This window comes from Rhagoletis pomonella, unplaced genomic scaffold (assembly GCF_013731165.1).
Source record: "Rhagoletis pomonella isolate Grant_MI unplaced genomic scaffold, Rhpom_1.0 Rhpom_scaffold_00011, whole genome shotgun sequence".
In the NCBI taxonomy this organism is placed as follows: Eukaryota; Metazoa; Arthropoda; class Insecta; order Diptera; family Tephritidae; genus Rhagoletis; species Rhagoletis pomonella.
The window spans coordinates 25,875,519-25,889,205 of NW_023458565.1; positions in this window are offsets into that span (position 1 = coordinate 25,875,519).

Genomic DNA, 13,687 nt, shown 5'->3' on the forward strand with positions numbered 1-13,687 from the left:
ACTTTTGGCGTTCGATACCGATATTTTCTACTCGATAGTTTTAAAACAATCTTTTTTGGAATCGAGTACCAGAACCCTAGTATCGTATCGAATGGCATAAACTCACATTACAAGGATAATGTTATTAACAATTCTTCCCGATATAAATTGGACTTTAAAGAGCAGAAATTTGTAATATAGTTAGGATTGCATGTGGTGGAATTTGAACCCGCGGCCTCGGTGTTTTAAGTGAACACCGCAATCTCTACATGTTGTTACACAATATGTTAGTGTTTGACCGAGATTCTCCTCCGATTTGTCGCGCGCGCTTTAATGTTGTGGCACGGAAGGGGTCCCTACAGTTTTAGGTCGACTGTGAACGGCGATTATGTTTTACTGGGGAGCTGTTTTTCATTTTCAAGCTTTGCGAACTTCTACCCAATGCACCACAGCGGCCTATATACGGATTTTTTGGATTTTGGTATCGATATTTAGAATATCGAGTCTTTTTATTACGATATTAATGGGTACCCGATATTTTTAAAGCGATTCTTTAAATGAGTACAATATCGATACTTTCTGCTCGATATCGTGTCCCTACGGATTCGTAATCAGCACAAAAAAGTCTATCAAAAACAGTTTTAACATTTTGGCGCACTAAAATCGGTGTTGCCCTATGTACTTGATGATTATTATTTTTAGATACTTTGGACTTGGATTTCAACTATTTAGGCTCAACTCTAGGACACCCAGACATACATTCCACACTCTTTAAGATCGCTAGATAAAAAAAAATTAATTTTTGCATAAAAAGAACTATAGATTACAAAACAGCGTGATTAGGGTATCTATACTTTCAACTGCTTAACCTATCTGACGTCCCTAAATTGGAGCGCTAAGCGTTGCGTTTTCCAATGCCAACGAGTGCCACTCCTCTCCCTTTCTTTCCGTCTTCTGCATCCAATCTCAATGTGCAAGGCCCTGTTAAAAATTAAAATTCCATTTGCTCGACGTTAGCGCCGCGTTATTGTGGGATGCTCCATACAAATTGTATGACTATGAGGATTTTCGACACTTCCTTGGCGGCTAACGCTCCAATTTAGGGATCACAGTATCTCACATCGAGACCTTAGAGTGTAGTCCACGACGAGGATTCACTTATATCTTCCAGCGAGAAAAATTGTGGAAAATGATCCAGAACAAATAATTTCCCACTCAGAGCCCAGTGTGTCCGGAAGACAGCACTTAAACTGGTTAAACTGGTTGAATACAATCCTTACCTTCTATGTTCCTAACGCTTGAAACCCACAAAAGTGAAATTCCTTTCGGTAAATGTTGTAGACAAAAATGTAGTCTAGCTATCAGAATAAATAATTGCTTTAATTTCCTGGTAATTCTGACCTTTAGTGTAGTAAAAGGTCTCACATATGTATACCCAGAGCTTCAGCTTGGAATAAACTGAAACAGTTTTACCGCGGCAAGAACTGAGCGATACCAAGCACTTCGGAATGCACTCCTGCCCCAACGTTAAAGCCCATCTTAGATTCGTAAATGGTCCCATCATCAACTTGGCATCTTAGCCCTTCTCTCCAATTTCAATAACAATAGAAAGAAAATGGTCTGTAACTGCTGGTAAGAATAACATCGTCGACATATTAAACTACTTTAACTCCTCCTCCTCCAGTGAGTGGATAGAGATAATCCACATGCGAATTGCATTTATTAACGTATTGACAAGTAGATACCAGGCTATGTCCCCTTGAACAATTCTAATGCATTGGTTTATCAGCAAATCGCGGCCTTTGGAGTATTCAAGTGAAAGATTTTGCTAAGACTTACCGGCCCTTACGCGCAGATGATGCAAACAAATGACCTGTATGGGTTTTACAAGGATATAGGCAAAGTACAGCGGATTAAAATACAACGTCTCTTCTGACTTCGTCATGTCATTCGAATGGACACAAACGTCTCAGCCTGACTGCATTTTTCAGCTTCCAAAAAATCTCTTCAGCCTCCATAAATATTGAGTCCTCCGCTCAAAACGCACGTGGAATTAATGTTTCAATTTGAATAAAACATTTGGATCATTACAAGCAACAGTTCGGTGTTCTGTATACATATATGTATGATTTGCATTTTTGCAAAAGGGTTAATGAAAAAAAACACACACACACACACACACATAACGTGAATGCATTCAAAGTAGCGTTTTGCACTCATCAAGTACTGCTGTTTTGTTACTATGTACTTTATTTTTCTCATATCCGATTGTTGTTGTCACTATTTGCGTAAATGTTAAGCCCTTAATCCAATTTAGTGGGATTATAAGAGTTGCCTTTGTTCATTGTCCACAATGTCCACTTCGCAACAAAATTTTGTCCAGTGCAAATTTTAATTGCATACAAGTTCTTTATTCACCAAAGCGGGTGGTGCTTAATATACGAATGACCGTTGACTAAATTACTGAAAAATAAAAAATAAACAACATTGTCATCATAATCTGCTACTCAGATTGACGGCTGCTATAGCAGCAAATGACCAAAATTTCATTATTACAAAAATTTATACTTTTCACTGTAGCCGCTGTACAGTTGCGGAGTCTTGGCTTGGGTTTAACTTGTTAGCACCGGGATGGGGCTAACATATGTATATTTTTTCCTAAATATGCTGCCAGTGAATCAAACATATGGAGGGGAGACAATTCTGTGCGACTGTATTATGTCGATTTTAATTCAATGCTAGCTACGATCAGCTAAATTTAATAACATTGGTGATATACTCAAAGGCGCTTAATGTACGAGCTATGAAGATGCAAATGCCGAACTTGCCCACCACTGATAAACGACTGGTTTTAGATTAAGCATCCCCCCAAAATACCCACAGGCTGAGGTTGGGGTTTTCGAAAAAGTCAGACAAGGAAAGCGGAAAACAAGTGGGTGTGGGAAATCAATACTTCTCTGCTAACCTACTTAACTCACTTATGTATCTTATCCAAAGCAAACGGCGTACTCTTTTCAAAAAGAGACCCCTGGTATCAGTTTGTTCTTTGGGGTAAAAAATTGTATTGCTCTGACCACAATCTAAACAACTTCTGTGTCATAACAGGGTTCACTGCGAGTCCACTACAAAATACCACAAAATAGTCGAGAGTACACCGTCCTGAGGGCATCCTTTTTATACCTTTGCCATTTTATAAAGGCTTTCCAACATAGTCAGCAGTCGTATAAATAAAATGAAGATTCATGCTGTCTGACCGCAGAGCACATTGAGGTAAAATTAGCGCCTCTAAAAATCAACAGAGTAGTTGTGCAGAGCTGACTCACAGCATTTTCCCCCCTCCCTTAGTCATGTTGGTGATTATATACTACCTAGGTGGACTGTTCACTAAAACCTTAGCTCTAATGTACTTTTAGACTTCTTCTGCTTTAGTGCTATCAGGACGGCCGACTGATGGGTCCGGCTTAAGTTACTGCCCGTGCGATCAAATTATTACGATTTTTATGGATATCGGACCACAATGACACTACAAGGATCTGCATGGCGGAATAATTGACTGGAAAGGTGGCCTCGTCGAACACTAACATCGATCCTTACTAATACTTACAATGCATCCTGGCCTCTATCGCGCACTAGGCGTAGATCTAAACCTCCTTGGTGGAATAGAGAGCTGGCGTCACGAAGACGTGATGTGCTAGAAAGTTTCAAATTGGCCAAGGTAGCCGATAATGAATTCTGCTGGGGGAGTACAAAGACTTACTCAAATCATATAAAAATATATGTGCGAAAGGCAAAGATTAAACCCTGGAGAGACTTCTGCGAGAACTTAGGGGAAGCAAACGAGGTGGGCATGCTTAGGAAATTTCTAACCAAGATTATACGTAAGGGTTGCGGGGATTGGCCCAATTCAAGCGCAGATTCGCTAGAGTCTTGGTCAGCACCCACTTTCCGGGATGCATGGACTCGACATACCTCTACGTAGTTACCTCATTGACAGGATGGCCGCCGAAAGAAGGCTGCATATCTATTGGAGGCCCGGCCACAAGGGAGTAGAGTGTATTGAAATAGCAGATGAGACTGCCAAGAAAGTCACCACAGTCTGACTCTCGACCAGACAAACTACTTTCGTGGACCATTTCAATACTTATACAACGAAATAGACGATAATATGATTAGGCACTTCAAGGCTAAGATGGAATGACCAAATAAGGACTGCAGAGTTATTACCAGATTGCTTGCGGGGCATATCCTGGTGGCTGCTAATGTACTAAAAATGGGTATCACTAGCGTGGACAGGTGTGCAGGAAGTGTCGTGAACGGGAGACCAGGGAAACCATGGAGCATCTTCTCAGTCGATGTCCTGCACTGTCAAAAACACGACTCAAATGCCAATTCGAGAAGTTAGAGGACATCTCAGAAGTAGAGCTCAAATTTCTACCTAAATTCGCGAAGCGCGTTGACATTCTTTGTGATGTCTACTTTAACGAGTAAAAACGAGCTCCAATTCACAATGCTAAGGACCAACGCCGGCCAGATTAACCAAACCTAACATGGCCTCGTCGACCAACTGAAGGGTGTGTGAGCAACTTAGACTTACTGTGGCATGCTCTTGGATAGATAGGACTTGATGTAAGTCCAACGAGTTCTATAGTCTGTCAAGGCCTGAATGCTGTATCTGTTGTAGATTAAAAGAAGAATTGAGATCAGCGCTGTCTTTTGCTCAGTTTCTCCTTAGCTGTCCAGCCTGGCGAGGTTGAAATTGAAGCGTCTTTGCTCACAGATACATTTTACTCAAACTTATTTTAAAATTTTACTCCTTATCATTTGCTTTATACCTAATCTAAGGAGATGATGTGTAAATTACAAATACCACTTTGGGAATGTTGGGTGGCTCTGTAAATAAATGGCTTATTTCCACCCCTTTTCCAACAAACATCTAAATCATCATATAACCCTTTTTACAAGCACATACCCGCCTAATACTCGTACATACTGACACAAGCATTTAGAAGTTGAACGATGTTGTTGGAGTTGGGCTTTGCTGTAAATAGCATTCCACTCATTAAACTCGAAAATTTTCTAGATAGTCTTTGTTGAAATCACAGCGACATGAATATTTTTGTTGCCGTCAATTAACACAATTGACTTATTTTCCTTAACTGTTCGCTAAGCGGTTTAATGATGAAGTTGTTGAAGATAGAGATAAATATGTATGTAGTTTCAATATTAATTTTTCCATCATTAAATTATCTTGCTGAGGCCGCATAAGAAAGCTTATACAATTTTATATTTAGTTGCGTTCCAGGTGATTCAAGATTTGCAGGTTTTTACATCCCGGTCGCCGCCTTCCATAAGATTTATTAATGACGAAAACAGCTTTTCCTGTAAAACCTGCAAATCGTGAAGTACATGGAACAGGGCTTATACTTTACAACGGAAAGAAAGAAAGAATTGCTCATTTAACTCTTTCCGCCAAAGTTTTTAGTTGGCAATGAAGTTTTTAGCTGGCAATAGGGATGTGCCGGATAGAGATTTTGCCGGATAACCGGATTCCGAATTCCATGTAAAAAATAAGAGCCGGATCCAGATATCCGATCGCATATCCGGTAAACTGAGACAGATTATCTTCCTTTTCGAACTAAACTATCCAATACGTAATTAAGAATACAAAATTTCTCCCCTGCAATCCATTTGTAAAATAATCCTGTACTAAGAAGATAACTTTTCCATCTGCAATCCTGATTTAGTAAAGTAGTGTCATTTAATAAAACTAAAAAAAAAAAAAAATGGTTCAAAATCAGCCTTGGAAATAAATGTATACTTTGCTGGCTAGCTCCAACAAAAAAAATTTTGGTTTTGGGTTTTATGGACTTTTTTTTTTGTAGATTTTCGACCGAGGTATTCAAATTTATTGTCAAAAGTTGACTAAGAAATCGTTTAGATGCTCATTTCTTAAATTGCAAAGTTTTCCACTTTTTAATAAGATTTTTCTTGAGTATCCATTTTTTAGCCCATTAAATTCTAGTATAATACAGTTCAAATTTAAGCTTTGATTTTTGGCAATTTTTTTTAACGCATTTCTTCCATATAATTTTTTATTTTATAGAAAAATGGGTCACAGTCTGAAAAAAAATTACCAAAAATCAAGGCGATTTTTCGGCAACTTAAAACTAGCACTTTATTTTACTAGAACTTAATGGACTATAAAACTGCATACTCAAAAAAAAAAACTGAAAAATCAGATTAAAAAGTTTAAAATTTATATGGGCTTTTTAGTCAAATTTTGACAAACAATTTGAATTCCTCGGCTACAAGCCGATTTTAGATTATACTGAAATTTACAATTTTATCATTGCCCTCTAGGGATTTTAGATTATACTGAAATTTACAATTTTATCATTGCCAACTAGGGGTGTGCCGGGTGTGCTTTTTTCTGTTATCAGTCTATCCGGCCGGATAAGCCGGATTCCGGATATCTACCGGATACCCGGCACATCCCTAGTTGGCAATGATAAAATTGTAAATTTCAGTATAATCTTAAATCCCGCCGGGTTTCCGGATTTCGATTAAAGAAAATTCAATTTAAAAATCTAGTACAAAAATCTATATTTTTTATTATCAAATTTAATCGTATCTAATTAGCAATTAAAGTTAACAATTTTTATATAATTTTTTTCTACAATTTTAGGTATTCAGTTTTATAGCCCATTAAATTTTAGTACATCAAAGTGCAAATTTCAATATGCTAGAAAATCGCGTTGATTTTTAATAATTTTTGTAGCTGAACAAATTTAGATAAAATAAATAAAATTTTCCAATGTATTTTCACTCATTTGACAGCAAATGCCATTTAATTTGCTATAATGAAAACCAGTCTTAACAGAATTTTCTTGGAGGAATAATTTTTTTGCCCTCGGTGCAAGCCAATAAGGAAAACCCTTCGAAATAATCATTCAAAAGAACTTATTGATGCGTGGACATTGAACAACCGGCCCTTAGTTGCAACATCACTCCTCTAATGTGTTTCAAATTTTTCCTTTTTTGGTATCTTACAAGATAATCAGCCCTATCATGAGTTTTATTCTCCCCGAACCGGTTCACTTTTCACTTTTTGTTTCCATGCATTTGCTTTGGGCGGAGGGCGGATGAAAAGTTTTCGGGTGAATTTTGTTTTCGTGCGAAACTCCGGATAAGGCTGAATATTTTAGAAAAATTTGTATTTGATTTTATGATCTGGCGAAGAATTTGTTTTCAGTATGTTACCACCAGCCCTGCTTTTACTAAGAGCTACGTGCTACAATTTTTGCCCGGTGCTGACATATTAAGCTTATTGAAACAACTGAAAAGTATTTGATTGAGAATTTAAGAAAAAATTAATTAAATTTTTCCATTTGACATTTTTAGAACTTAAGTTGTAGATATACAAATAAAAGTTCACTGCATTTGCGGCAATCAAACTGTTCACTGGCTGAAAAGCTACTTGCTACACTGCTTGCGAAAATGTCAAACTTCCGTTAATGCAGTTTTGGTGCCAGTGTGAAAATGAGCAACTTTTAAAGGAAATTATTTAATTAATGCTAGGTTTGTGACTTGGCTAATTTACGATATGAATGCAACATTGGCGGATACACTGCTTTATCTTCTGGTCAACAGCAGAGAACGTATATAAATTGTATCGTAAAAGCAGAGAACATCTATAAATAAACTAATAATAAATTTTAATAATTTTTAATTATAATAATAAATTTTATAAACGTTCTCTGGTAAAAGCGCAAATCTGAAATTGTGCAGGAAAAATGTTCAAAGGATCAAAAACTTATTAAACAAATTAAAAAATATTAAAATTAATTAAAAAATTACATTAAAATTTTATAAAAAAAATGTATTGTATTTTTATTGTGGAATTTACAGTCTTTACGGTTTATCTCAGATAATTTAAAATTTTCAGCTTAAAAAAAATTAAAAATAAAAAGCTACAAAAAAACACAAGTTCCTTTTTTCTCTTGAACATATAATTTACATACATTTAAGGTACACACAGTCAATCCAAAAATAATAGGGACACGACATTTTGACCAGTTTTGGTGGTTTTTCTTTAGGACATACAGTATCCAGCATATATATGTATCATTTGCAACCAAATTCGAGCAGGTATTATTTGTCGCTTGCGTTTATTTATTCATTGTTAAGAATTTTCAATTAAAATATGTACCTACAGTTTATCTCTAACAAAACTCATATAAAACCAGATTAAAACCTATCTAGGAAATTAAAAAAAGTTCAGCAAATATTCATCCAATTTCAAACTTATTTAACCGACTTCAAAATAGGAGGCAAACAAAATCGATAACAATATCAATAACAAAATCGATAAAAATATCGATAACAAAATCCTTAAAAATATCGATTACAACAACGATAAAAATAGCGATAAGTTCCGAAAATATCGCTAGCAAAATCGATAACAATATCGATAAAAATTTGTATAACAAAACCGATAAAAATATCGATTATTATATCGATAAGTCCCGAGAATCCCGAAAATCTCTAGCTCCCAGATTGAATCTCTGTGTCTCTATCTATATCCTTTTCTCTATAATTATCTTGATTTTAATCTTTCTTCCTCTATCTTCATCTTTACTTTTATCGGTATCCTCATCCTCATCTTTTTCTTTAAATTTAACTTTGTTTTTATTTTTGACATTCGTTTTGACGCTCGAGCGGAGCGAAGCCGTTCAATTTAATGTAGCTATGTATTAATATAAAAGTGTTGATACTTTTTCAGAAGCGTTGTGGAGCTGGAAGCAAAGTTTTTTTTGATTTTGAATTTTCTTTTTGATTTTTCAGCCTCTTACCCAAGGCTTGGAAAAAAACATCCAAGGAGATTTTTTTGTTTAAAATTACAGAAATCTTAAAATCGTTTTAAGCCTCGAAATCCTCTATTGTTTCCTTAGAATAGTTATAAATATTTGTAAGCACTTCTAAGAATTTTATAATAAGTGCCGCAAGTATCTGAAGTGATCGGTGTGATGGTTCCTAGAAGCATTTCTTGTCTGCTAGGCAAAAAAAAATACAAAATAAAATTTATGAAAACAATCAAATTTAAATTCTCTGTTATTGCCGTGTAAAATCTATTTATTAGCAATTAAATAAAACAGCATTTTCGACATCATTTTAATTGTTATTTTAATAGCTTACTTACACTCTTACACATTTGCTCCCATCGACGGTTTTAAGACCCATTAAACATAATTAATTACAAAACAACGCGACACTGCCTCAACCATTCATAAAACTCTTCGATTCATAAATGCCAATTAAAAGCAAACAACTACAACTAACCACAATTCCCATTTGCTTAGCAGCAAACACACAAACAAGACTTCGAATTACGAGTACAGCGTGGACTAGAGATGTACGGATGCCAATCGATAAAGTCTGGTGTTGGCGAGCAGCTTCCGATGCAAGCGTCAAATTTGTTGCTATGCGCGCAGCTTGGCTATTTCGGGTAATGTCATAAATTCAAAATCGTGGCCAATATTTAAACACTTGGGCAGTAGCCCGAGAAGAAGAAGCAGAAGTTTAAGGGAAATCTTCATTGAAAGCGAATTTGTGGCAGTGGCATTTGCCGGCGGCGTTGCATCGCTTTGGGCGCCATTTAGTACCTTTCAAGCCATTAATTTTGCTTTTGCTCGGATTCAGATTGCCCGTTGCGGCGAATGTCATCCACAAGCCAATCAAGTACCTAATGGCGTGGTACTCCGAGTTTTTGTGCCTCATCTGCTTTTGTACGCACACGGTGTAAGAAGGGAAAAGGATGTGAGTATATGTATGCTAGCTTAGCATGATATGCAACACTGCCAACTGAGGTAGCTGAAGGTTTCCCCCGTCTTCAGTTTAATGTCCCAACAGTTAAAAGTAAACAATATATTAGCTTGGATGAGCTATAGGTGAAAGTATAGATGGGTGGGAAGTTGGGCAGGTGATTAGACGAGGTAGGATAACTACAAGTACTCATCCACTATCGAGTCTTTATATAATCATTTCTTCGTTTAAGTAAAAAATGTAGGCACAAAGATCAAGATAGACTACATGATCCGACTAATATCCACTCATTCTATATTTCGAATAGCGGTCGGACCTGGGTAGGCTATGGAAAGCATCGGTTTTGCTATTCGGCGTTAACATAAGACTACAGGCAAGTTGCTTTATTTAAACTTCCTTGAAAATGGAAAAAGTGCAATTCGTGCCAATTCCAATGGCCAAGAAGCGTTGAATCCGCTGGTTAGCGTATCATCCCAAGTTTGGCCAAACGTTCAGGTTAATTTAAAGGGGTTCATCACTAGACAATGATTAGGGCATAAGCAGTAGTAGCGAGGACTCTCACGAACATAATGGAAAGGCCAAGTACAGAATGACCTGTAGAAAAATGGCGAAGTTTTTTGGCTCAGCCCAACCTTTCAAACGGTTGTAGTGCCAAATAAGAAAAAGGAGGTAAATCTTCGCTTCTTACCAGATGTAGTGCTGCCAGGTAAAATGTGATCTCGAAGTGGGGAGACCTCAGATTCGTAAACTCAAAGGTGTTGGAAACTCTGAGCAGAACGAATCGGTTGGTGCCACAGCGATAGAGTAGGTAGCGGGATTAACGCCAGTGAACTCGTACTAAACCTTAATTTTCACTTACCGGACCACTGTAGCGTTTTTAAGATCCTAATGGAGTCCGCTCATTGGCTCATAGATTCCGCTCTTTCGGGGCGGCTCATTACAATATATTCTGGCAGCGAGGCTGCCATAAAATCGAACGAAATGGCAATAATCGGCATCTAAAAGTTTTTGACCGTTGTATGTGCCACTAGTGTACCAGAAAGGAATCACAGATAGGATTAGATGAAGGGGCCCCGATCGTGAAACCTCCCTTTGATGCCGGTCTTCAGGAATTCAGGTAGAAAAATCTACACACCTTCGCAGTATCGGGCCACGACTCGACGAACGAAGAACAAGGACTTTGCTAAGGCTCTCTTATTCAAACGTTTGCAGGAATAGTAACAAAACATTGGACATTAGACACATGGCCGCTAGATTTGAAGCCCTGTCTAATGATTTCTGTAGAAGCTGTGGAGATGAAGGCGAGATAGAATCCATCCAATATTTGCTTTGCGAGTGCCCTGCTCTCCGGAACAAACACCTTAAATTTCAGGTGAACCATTTCTTCCATTGGAGGGTCTGCTATGATTCGTCAGAGAATTAGTATGGTTTAAGGACATAAAGGGATAGTCATGGGGAAACCCTCTGAGCATCGCAGTGGCTCTCTGGCGCCTCCTTATGAACGATTTTCAGAGCTACTCGCATAGGATGATGAACACTCACGATGTAGGGAGACATTCTTGATGAACACTGATCTAAGGCTCTCATACGGCTTTACTGCACGTCTGTCTCTCAGATTGTTAGATTACTTCAGAGAGATCAAGGGCAAACTTGCCGAAATGTATCATTCCAATGCTGGATAGAGGTGAAACGGTACAGGATCATATAGGATTACACGGCAGTTCTTAAAACCTGGTATTTACTAGTGATGAGCAAAGAAAATACCCACAAACTCACGGCCGTCGGCATAGGACACTGGCACGTTGGAGTACATGTCAAAAGTATTGGCTTACCCTTGATTAGGTTCTGTCGCAGCTGCGATTACCCGGGCTCAAAGAAGAGAGTCGAAAACTTTCTGTGCGAGTGCCTAGCCCTTGCAAGGATAAGGCTAAAGAAACTCGGCAAACCACTCTTTGTTTGTTTACCACAGCGGATGAGCTTGGTTAGTTCTGTGATCAAAAATTAATGCATAGTGCGTGCCAGTTTGATACAATTAAGTAAATGCGACAATTTGCAGCTTTAAGACTGCACTTAACTAGCACGCCAATTGCTGGAAAACTATAAAAAACGGGTAATGCTTGGCGGTATGGATGCAAGTATATTTAAAAATATAGGCTGAATGAATGACTTTTGCTGAATTTGCGGTGATTGTCTCAATCGATATTGCACCGTCATCAAAATCACGTAGTTGCACATTAAGTAGCCGAGTGGAAACCACTCACGTGTGGCTTCGCCGCTGCAAAAACCGCCGCTATAAATTCAAACCTTTACGGGACGTGGTTTATCAGGTTTCACCTGAACAATAGGCAGAAAAAGGAGTACTAATGTTCTATTTTATATGTATGTACACCAGTAGGTACAATAAGGACTCACAAGCATTTATGCGACCAAGGGATATATGTACATTAGGGTGGACCTTAATTGTAGGAAGCAAATTTTCGTCGATGCTCTTATTGTCGAAGATATTACATATAAATTTTGGTCCCGATTGAAGTCGGTTAAGGTGTGTCGCACAGGGGTCAAAGTTCAGATTACACTATGAAGACGTCTTAACCTACTCCAATCGGGACGAAAATTTATATGTGATATCCTCGACTTTCGTAGTATCGATTTTGGATATTAAATGAAAAAAAAAATTAATTTAAATTTATTGAGTCTCTATAGAGGAATCTGTTCTTTGCAGCCTGTGCGACACGCCTTAACCATATCCAATGTGTGTGTGTGATATCTGTTACCGTGTTATTACCAATTGAGGAGTTGAGACTGAATAAAATCCGTCTTTTGATTTTTAAGGACCACCCTTAAGTACATATGTACATACATACATACATGCATACAAAGCGTTTAAAGCATTTATTCACTCTCGTACTCGATTGCATATCCTTCACAAATTGATACAAAAACGCGCACTTTACATGATAAGTTTGTGTGCGCGTGTTTCGCCGGCTTAATGCCAAGTAGTCACTTTTCTACTTCAGTAATTTCAATGCCATTGGTATCGCTGCGGCAATGCATTCATTCAATACCAAAGAGTTAGGTATATGAACAAGCTATTTGTATTCACATAGCCAAACATATGTATGTAGGTATATACATATATATATTAGGATTGTCCAAAAAAGTTAAGTCGGAATTTTAATGCTTTCACCCCCTAAGATCGTTCTATGCCGCAAAAAATATATCCCTATTTTTTAATTTTATTTTATATGGGTAAAACCACTTTTCGCAGAAATGGTATAGAATTCTTTAAATATAAAACCCACTTGTTTATTTAACCATTCTCTAATACTAAATATTTTTTAATGGTCCCACATTGCAATTTTCTGTGGTTTTGGCGGACCTATAAAATATAGTTACTATGAAAAAATTATTAAATAATCAATTGGGTATTATTATTGGGAATCCCCTGAAAACAAAAATATTGATTTTCAAGAATTCTATACCATTCCTACGAAAAGTTGTTTTTTTCCCAAAACTGTGAGCGCTTTGAGCGACCTCTAAACATTTCTTAATTTGAAAATACAAAATGGGGACATATTTTTCTCGGTATAGAACAATCCTAGGTTGTGAGAGCATACAAATTCCGACTTAACTTTCCCGCCCCCCCACATGCATTTTTGGACCACCCTAATGTATATGTTTCCATATTTGCATACATAAGTGCATCAGCGCATCCTTTTCACTAACACTATTCGTGCATTCATTCAAATATTAACCATTCTTGGCACCTTCAGCTTGCACCTCAACACTTCCGCCTGTCACCTCATCCATTACAATGGCCTTGTGTCCCGCTCTCCAGGATATTCTGCGGTTTGATACATACCAGAATTTGTGCAGTCACGCACGT